We start from the raw sequence: 8,399 nt of genomic DNA on the forward strand, positions 1-8,399 counted from the left end.
CAGCTGCTACGAGAGCTACGGTCTGTGGTGTAAACTTTACAACAGGGACATCCACCCAGATCTCTGCTACAGTCAGCGGTGTAAACTTTACAACAGGGACATCCACCCAGGTCTCTGCTACAGTCTGTGGTGTAAACTTTACAACAGGGACATCCACCCAGATCTCTGCTACAGTCTGTGGTGTAAACTTTACAACAGGGTCATCCACCCAGGTCTCTGCTCCAGTCTGTGGTGTAAACTTTACAACAGGGACATCCACCCAGATCTCTGCTACAGTCTGTGGTGTAAACTTTACAACAGGGACATCCACCCAGATCTCTGCTACAGTCTGTGGTGTAAACTTTAAAACAGGGACATCCACCCAGATCTCTGCTACAGTCTGTGGTGTAAACTTTACAACAGGGACATCCACCCAGGTCTCTGCTACAGTCTGTGGTGCAAACTTTACAACAGGGACATCCACCCAGGTCTCTGCTACAGTCTGTGGTGTAAACTTTACAACAGGGACATCCACCCAGGTCTCTGCTCCAGTCTGTGGTGTAAACTTTACAACAGGGACATCCACCCAGGTCTCTGCTACAGTCTGTGGTGTAAACTTTACAACAGGGACATCCACCCAGGTCTCTGCTACAGTCTGTGGTGTAAACTTTACAACAGGGACATCCGCCCAGGTCTCTGCTACGGTCTGTGGTGTAAACTTTACAACAGGGACATCCACCCAGGTCTCTGCTACAGTCTACGGTGTAAACTTTACAACAGGGACATCCACCCAGGTCTCTGCTACGGTCTGTGGTGTAAACTTTACAACAGGGACATCCACCCAGGTCTCTGCTACAGTCTGTGGTGTAAACTTTACAACAGGGACATCCACCCAGGTCTCTGCTCCAGTCTGTGGTGTAAACTTTACAACAGGGACATCCACCCAGGTCTCTGCTACAGTCTGTGGTGTAAACTTTACAACAGGGACATCCACCCAGGTCTCTGCTACAGTCTGTGGTGTAAACTTTACAACAGGGACATCCGCCCAGGTCTCTGCTACAGTCTGCGGTGTAAACTTTACAACAGGGACATCCACCCAGGTCTCTGCTACAGTCTACGGTGTAACTTTACAACAGGGACATCCGCCCAGGTCTCTGCTACGGTCTGTGGTGTAAACTTTACAACAGGGACATCCACCCAGGTCTCTGCTACAGTCTGTAGTGTAAACTTTACAACAGGGACATCCACCCAGGTCTCTGCTACGGTCTGTGGTGTAAACTTTACAACAGGGACATCCACCCAGGTCTCTGCTACAGTCTGTAGTGTAAACTTTACAACGAGGGACATCCACCCAGGTCTCTGCTACAGTCTGTGGTGTAAACTTTACAACAGGGACATCCGCCCAGGTCTTTGCTCCAGTCTGTGGTGTAAACTTTACAACAGGGACATCCACCCAGGTCTCTGCTACAGTCTGTGGTGTAAACTTTACAACAGGGACATCCACCCAGATCTCTGCTACAGTCTGTAGTGTAAACTTTACAACAGGGTCATCCACCCAGGTCTCTGCTCCAGTCTGTGGTGTAAACTTTACAACAGGGACATCCACCCAGATCTCTGCTACAGTCTGTATTGTAAACTTTACAACAGGGTCATCCACCCAGGTCTCTGCTCCAGTCAGTGGTGTAAACTTTACAACAGGGACATCCACCCAGGTCTCTGCTACGGTCTGCGGTGTAAACTTTACAACAGGGACATTCACCCAGGTCTTTGCTACGGTCTGCGGTGTAAACTTTACAACAGGGACATCCACCCAGGTCTCTGCTACAGTCTGTGATGTAAACTTTACAACGAGGGACATCCACCCAGGTCTCTGCCATGTCTCTAATAGAGGTGCTGGCTTGCCTCGTCTCCCTGTCCCCTCCTGTGTCATTCTGCTCCGCAGGCAAACCCCCGTACAGCGCGGTATATCAAGTAGCCGTGCGTGGTGCTTCAGAACAGAGTTAGTTTGGTGGGTGGTGCTTCAGAATAGAGTTAGTTTGGTGGGTGGTGCTTCAGAACAGAGTTAGTTTGGTGGGTGGTGCTTCAGAACAGAGTTAGTTTGGAGGGTGGTGCTTCAGAACAGAGTTAGTTTGGCAGGTGGTGCTTCAGAACAGTTAGCACGGCGGGTGGTGCTTCAGAACAGAGTTAGTTTGGCGGGTGGTGCTTCAGAAGAGTTAGTTCGGCGGGTAGTGCTTCAGAACAGAGTTAGCACGGTGGGTGGTGCTTCAGAACAGAGTTAGTTCGGCAGGTGGTGCTTCAGAACAGAGTTAGTTTGGCAGGTGGTGCTTCAGAACAGAGTTAGTTTGGCAGGTGGTGCATCAGAACAGAGTTAGTTTGGCAGGTGGTGCTTCAGAACAGAGTTAGTTTGGTGGGTGGTGCTTCAGAACAGAGTTAGTTTGGTGGGTGGTGCTTCAGAACAGAGTTAGCATGGCAGGTGGTGCTTCAGAACAGAGTTAGTTTTGCGGGTGGTCCTTCAGAACAGAGTTAGTTTGGTGGGTGGTGCTTCAGAACAGAGTTAGCACGGCGGGTGGTGCTTCAGAACAGAGTTAGTTTGGCAGGTGGTGCTTCAGAACAGAGTTAGTTTGGTGGGTGGTGCTTCAGAACAGAGTTAGTTTGGTGGGTGGTGCTTCAGAACAGAGTTAGTTCGGCAGGTGGTGCTTCAGAACAGAGTTAGTTTGGTGGGTGGTACTTCAGAACAGAGTTAGCACGGCGGGTGGTGCTTCAGAACAGAGTTAGTTTGGCGGGTGGTATTTCAGAAGAGTTAGTTCGGCGGGTAGTGCTTCAGAACAGAGTTAGTTTGGTGGGTGGTGCTTCAGAACAGAGTTAGCACGGCAGGTGGTGCTTCAGAACAGAGTTAGCACGGCAGGTGGTGGTTCATAACAGAGTTAGTTTGGTGGGTGGTGCTTCAGAACAGAGTTAGTTTGGTGGGTGGTGCTTCAAAAGAGTTAGTTCGGCGGGTAGTGCTTCAGAACAGAGTTAGTTTGGTGGGTGGTGCATCAGAACAGAGTTAGCACGGCAGGTGGTGGTTCATAACAGAGTTAGCACGGCAGGTGGTGGTTCATAACAGAGTTAGTTCGGTGGGTGGTGCTTCAGAACAGAGTTAGTTTGGTGGGTGGTGCTTCAGAACAGAGTTAGCACGGCAGGTGGTGCTTCAGAACAGAGTTAGTTTGGTGGGTGGTGCTTCAGAAGAGAGTTAGTTTGGTGGGTGGTGCTTCAGAACAGAGTTAGTTTGGCAGGTGGTGCTTCAGAACAGAGTTAGTTTGGCAGGTGGTGCTTCAGAACATAGTTAGTTTGGTGGGTGGTGCTTCAGAACAGAGTTAGCACGGCAGGTGGTGCTTCAGAACAGAGTTAGTTTGGCAGGTGGTGCTTCAGAACAGAGTTAGTTTGGTGGGTGGTGCTTCAGAACAGAGTTAGTTTGGTGGGTGGTGCTTCAGACAGAGTTAGTTTGGTGGGTGGTGCTTCAGAACAGAGTTAGTTTGGTGGGTGGTGCTTCAGAACAGAGTTAGCACGGCAGGTGGTGCTTCAGAACAGAGTTAGTTTGGTGGGTGGTGCTTCAGAACAGAGTTAGTTTGGCAGGTGGTGCTTCAGAACAGAGTTAGTTTGGCAGGTGGTGCTTCAGAACAGAGTTAGTTTGGTGGGTGGTGCTTCAGAACAGAGTTAGCACGGCAGGTGGTGCTTCAGAACAGAGTTAGTTTGGCAGGTGGTGCTTCAGAACAGAGTTAGTTTGGTGGGTGGTGCTTCAGGACAGAGTTAGTTGGTGGGTGGTGCTTCAGACAGAGTTAGTTTGGTGGGTGGTGCTTCAGAACAGAGTTAGTTTGGTGGGTGGTGCTTCAGAACAGAGTTAGTTTGGCAGGTGGTGCTTCAGAACAGAGTTAGTTTGGCAGGTGGTGCTTCAGAACAGAGTTAGTTTGGTGGGTGGTGCTTCAGACAGAGTTAGTTTGGTGGGTGGTGCTTCAGAACAGAGTTAGTTTGGTGGGTGGTGCTTCAGAACAGAGTTAGCACGGCAGGTGGTGCTTCAGAACAGAGTTAGTTTGGCAGGTGGTGCTTCAGAACAGAGTTAGTTCGGCAGGTGGTGCTTCAGAACAGAGTTAGCACGGCAGGTGGTGCTTCAGAACAGAGTTAGCACGGCAGGTGGTGCTTCAGAACAGAGTTAGCACGGCAGGTGGTGCTTCAGAACAGAGTTAGCACGGCAGGTGGTGCTTCAGCTGTGTTGTGGTCTTACGCTGGCTTCGCTACTTCCCAAGGACGAACATGCAATGCCGGTGTGTGTGTGTGTGCGTGTGTGTGTGTGTGTGTGTGTGTTGTGTGTGTGTGTGTGTGTGTGTGTGTGTGTTGTGTGTGTGTGTGTGTGTGTGTGTTTGTGTACTGCGTGTTTGAGGGGGCCTGAGGGGAGAGAGCTGCAATCCTCCACTCAGCCTAATGAGAGCCCAAATGGCACCCTATTCCCTATATAGTGCACTACTTTAGACCAGAGCCCTATGGCACCCTATTCCCTATGTAGTGCACTACTTTAGACCAGAGCCCTATGGCACCCTATTCCCTATATAGTGCACTACTTTAGACCAGAGCCCTATGGCACCCTATTCCCTATGTAGTGCACTACTTTAGACCAGAGCCCTATGGCACCCTATTCCCTATATAGTGCACTACTTTAGACCAGAGACCTATGGCACCCTATTCCCTATATATAGTGCACTACTTTAGACCAGAGCCCTATGCCACCCTATTCCCTATATAGTGCACTACTTTAGATCAGAGCCCTATGGCACCCTATTCCCTATATAGTGCACTACTTTAGATCAGAGCCCTATGGCACCCTATTCCCTATATAGTGCACTACTTTAGACCAGAGCCCTATGGAACCCTATTCCCTATATAGTGCACTACTTTAGACCAGAGCCCTATGGCACCCTATTCCCTATATAGAAAAAAAAGCTTCCAAAAGGGTTCTTCGGCTGTCCCCATAGGAGAACCTTTTTTAGGCTTGGGCGGTATCCAGATATTCACATCGTCATACCGTCTTCCTCTCATCCCGGGATTTACGGTATTACTGGAATAGTACACAAGAGGGCGCTAAAAACACAAGGAAAGCCCATTGGACCTCTATTACCAGGATGCTAACAAAATGAGCACAAACCAATAGTGAAATCATATAGACGCTGTTAGCTAAATGCTAAGACGCGAAAATGAACAAACTAATCGCAAAGACAGGCAAATCCAGCTCATAAAGTTAAACAAATAAATACAAGAATCAAACTATATGACTCTGACAGATACATACAAATAAATACAAGAATCAAACTATTTGACTCCGACAGACACATACAAATAAATACAAGAATCAAACTAAATGACTCTGACAGATACATACAAATAAATACAAGAATCAAACTATATGACTCCGACAGATACATACAAATACATCTGTGAACACAAGTTTGCGATAAACAAAAAAAAACGTAATGGAAACGTATTCCAGTGGGTGTAAGCAAGCAAGAAGGCAGTAACTGACGTCTAGGGTCAAAGGTCATGTCAGAGGACAGGGTGAACTAACAGGATCAATAAGGGATTCAGTAACCAGACTAAACCCCACCATTATCAGCAGCTATTAGCTAACAGGATCAATAAGGGATTCAGTAACCAGACTAAAACCCACCAATATCAGCAGCTATTAGCTAGCAGCTATTAGCTAACAGCTATTAGCTAACATGATCAATAAGGATTCAGTAACCAGACTAAAACCCACCAATATCAGCAGCTATTAGCTAGCAGCTATTAGCTAACAGGATCAATAAGGATTCAGTAACCAGACTAAAAACCCACCAATATCAGCAGCTATTAGCTAACAGCTATTAGCTAACAGGATCAATAAGGATTCAGTAACCAGACTAAAAACCCCACCAATATCAGCAGCTATTAGCTAGCAGCTATTAGCTAACAGGATCAATAAGGGATTCCGTAACCAGACTAAAACCCACCAATATCAGCAGCTATTAGCTAACAGGATCAATAAGGATTCAGTAACCAGACTAAACCCCACCAATATCAGCAGCTATTAGCTAGCAGCTATTAGCTAACAGGATCAATAAGGATTCAGTAACCAGACTAAACCCCACCAATATCAGCAGCTATTAGCTAGCAGCTATTAGCTAACAGGATCAATAAGGATTCAGTAACCAGACTAAAAACCACCAATATCAGCAGCTATTAGCTAACAGGATCAATAAGGGATTCAGTAACCAGACTAAAACCCCACCAATAGCAGCAGCTATTAGCTAACAGGATCAATAAGGATTCAGTAACCAGACTAAAAACCCACCAATATCAGCAGCTATTAGCTAACAGGATCAATAAGGATTCAGTAACCAGACTAAAAACCCACCAATACCAGCAGCTATTAGCTAACAGCTATTAGCTAACAGGATCAATAAGGATTCAATAACCAGACTAAAAACCCACCAATATCAGCAGCTATTAGCTAGCAGCTATTAGCTAACAGGATCAATAAGGATTCAGTAACCAGACTAAAAACCCACCAATATCAGCAGCTATTAGCTAGCAGCTATTAGCTAACAGCTATTAGCTAACAGGATCAATAAGGATTCAGTAACCAGACTAAAAACCCCACCAATATCAGCAGCTATTAGCTAGCAGCTATTAGCTAACAGGATCAATAAGGATTCAGTAACCAGACTAAAAACCCACCAATATCAGCAGCTATTAGCTAGCAGCTATTAGCTAACAGGATCAATAAGGGATTCAGTAACCAGACTAAAACCCACCAATATCAGCAGCTATTAGCTAGCAGCTATTAGCTAACAGGATCAATAAGGGTTCAGTAACCAGACTAAAACCCACCAATATCAGCAGCTATTAGCTAGCAGCTATTAGCTAACAGGATCAATAAGGATTCAGTAACCAGACTAAAACCCACCAATACCAGCAGCTATTAGCTAACAGGATCAATAAGGATTCAGTAACCAGACTAAAAACCCACCAATATCAGCAGCTATTAGCTAGCAGCTATTAGATAGCAGCTATTAGCTAACAGGATCAATAAGGATTCAGTAACCAGACTAAAAACCCCACACTAAGTACTACGGACGTCAGCCTGATTCTATAACCATGACTTCATCCCAGTACTAAGCCACGTGGAAGTCTCACTTCACTAATGAGCCTCGTCTTCTGAAATCCTTTATAAACTATTACAACCCCCCAGTCAGACACAGACAAAAACCCACATTTATAAACTATTGCGACCCTCCAGAGAAAGAGCAACAGACCGAGGAAGACAGAGAGAGAGAGGTAAAGGAGACTATCTGGGTAAAGGAGACTATCTGGGTAAAGGAGACTATCTGGGTAAAGGAGTCTATCTGGGTAAAGGAGACTATCTGGGTAAAGGAGTCTATCTGGGAAAAGGAGACTATCTGGGAAAAGGAGACTATCTGGGTAAAGGAGTCTATCTGGGTAAAGGAGACTATCTGGGTAAAGGAGTCTATCTGGGTAAAGGAGGCCACTGCTGGGCCACACTCTGTCTGAGTGTCCATCTCTGTGTCCATCTCTGTGTCCATCTCTGTCTGTGTGTCCATTTCTGTGTCTCTATCTCTGTGTCTCTATCTCTGAGTCTCTATCTCTGAGTGTGTCTGTGTCTCTATCTCTGTGTCTCTATCTCTGTGTGTCTCTGTCTGAGTGTCCCTGTCTCTCGCTGTGTCTCTATCTCTGAGTGTCCCTGTGTTTCTCTGTGTCTCTATCTCTGTGTGTGTCTCTCATTTTGGACGCAGGCTGGGAGACCAGGGGATCAGACATTTCATTATGGTCTGTCTGGGTATTACAACAGGTCAGAGATCAGTATTACAACAGGTCAGAGATCAGTGATCAGGCTGGGAGACCAGGGCCTCAGACATTTCATTATGGTCTGTCCGGGTATTACAACAGGTCAGAGATCAGTGATCAGAAGGTCGATGTGAATGGAACTTTAGAAGGAGAAAGCTTTACGTTCAGTCTGTGACGTTATCTCAACCCGCCACTAAACTAGCAACAGCAACAGAGGACAGGTAACATCTGTCTAAACGTCCCACTTTACATCTCATGTCAGAGACTCTGTTGTAATCAGAATAATGATCTGTCTAAACGTCCCACTTTACATCTCATGTCAGAGACTCTGTTGTAATCAGAATAACGATCTGTCTAAACGTCCCACTTTACATCTCATGTCAGAGACTCTGTTGTAATCAGAATAATACTTCACTGCTTTAGTGACAAATGGACATTCAATCATCTCTCTACGGTTACAGACTGTAACAATGATTGTTATCTGAGTGGGGTTGTAATATTGTCAGTGTTATCTGTCGTGTTGTGTCCTGACCTTCCTGTGGGGGACA

This window comes from Salmo trutta, chromosome 12 (genome assembly GCF_901001165.1).
Source record: "Salmo trutta chromosome 12, fSalTru1.1, whole genome shotgun sequence".
Taxonomy (NCBI): domain Eukaryota; kingdom Metazoa; phylum Chordata; class Actinopteri; order Salmoniformes; family Salmonidae; genus Salmo; species Salmo trutta.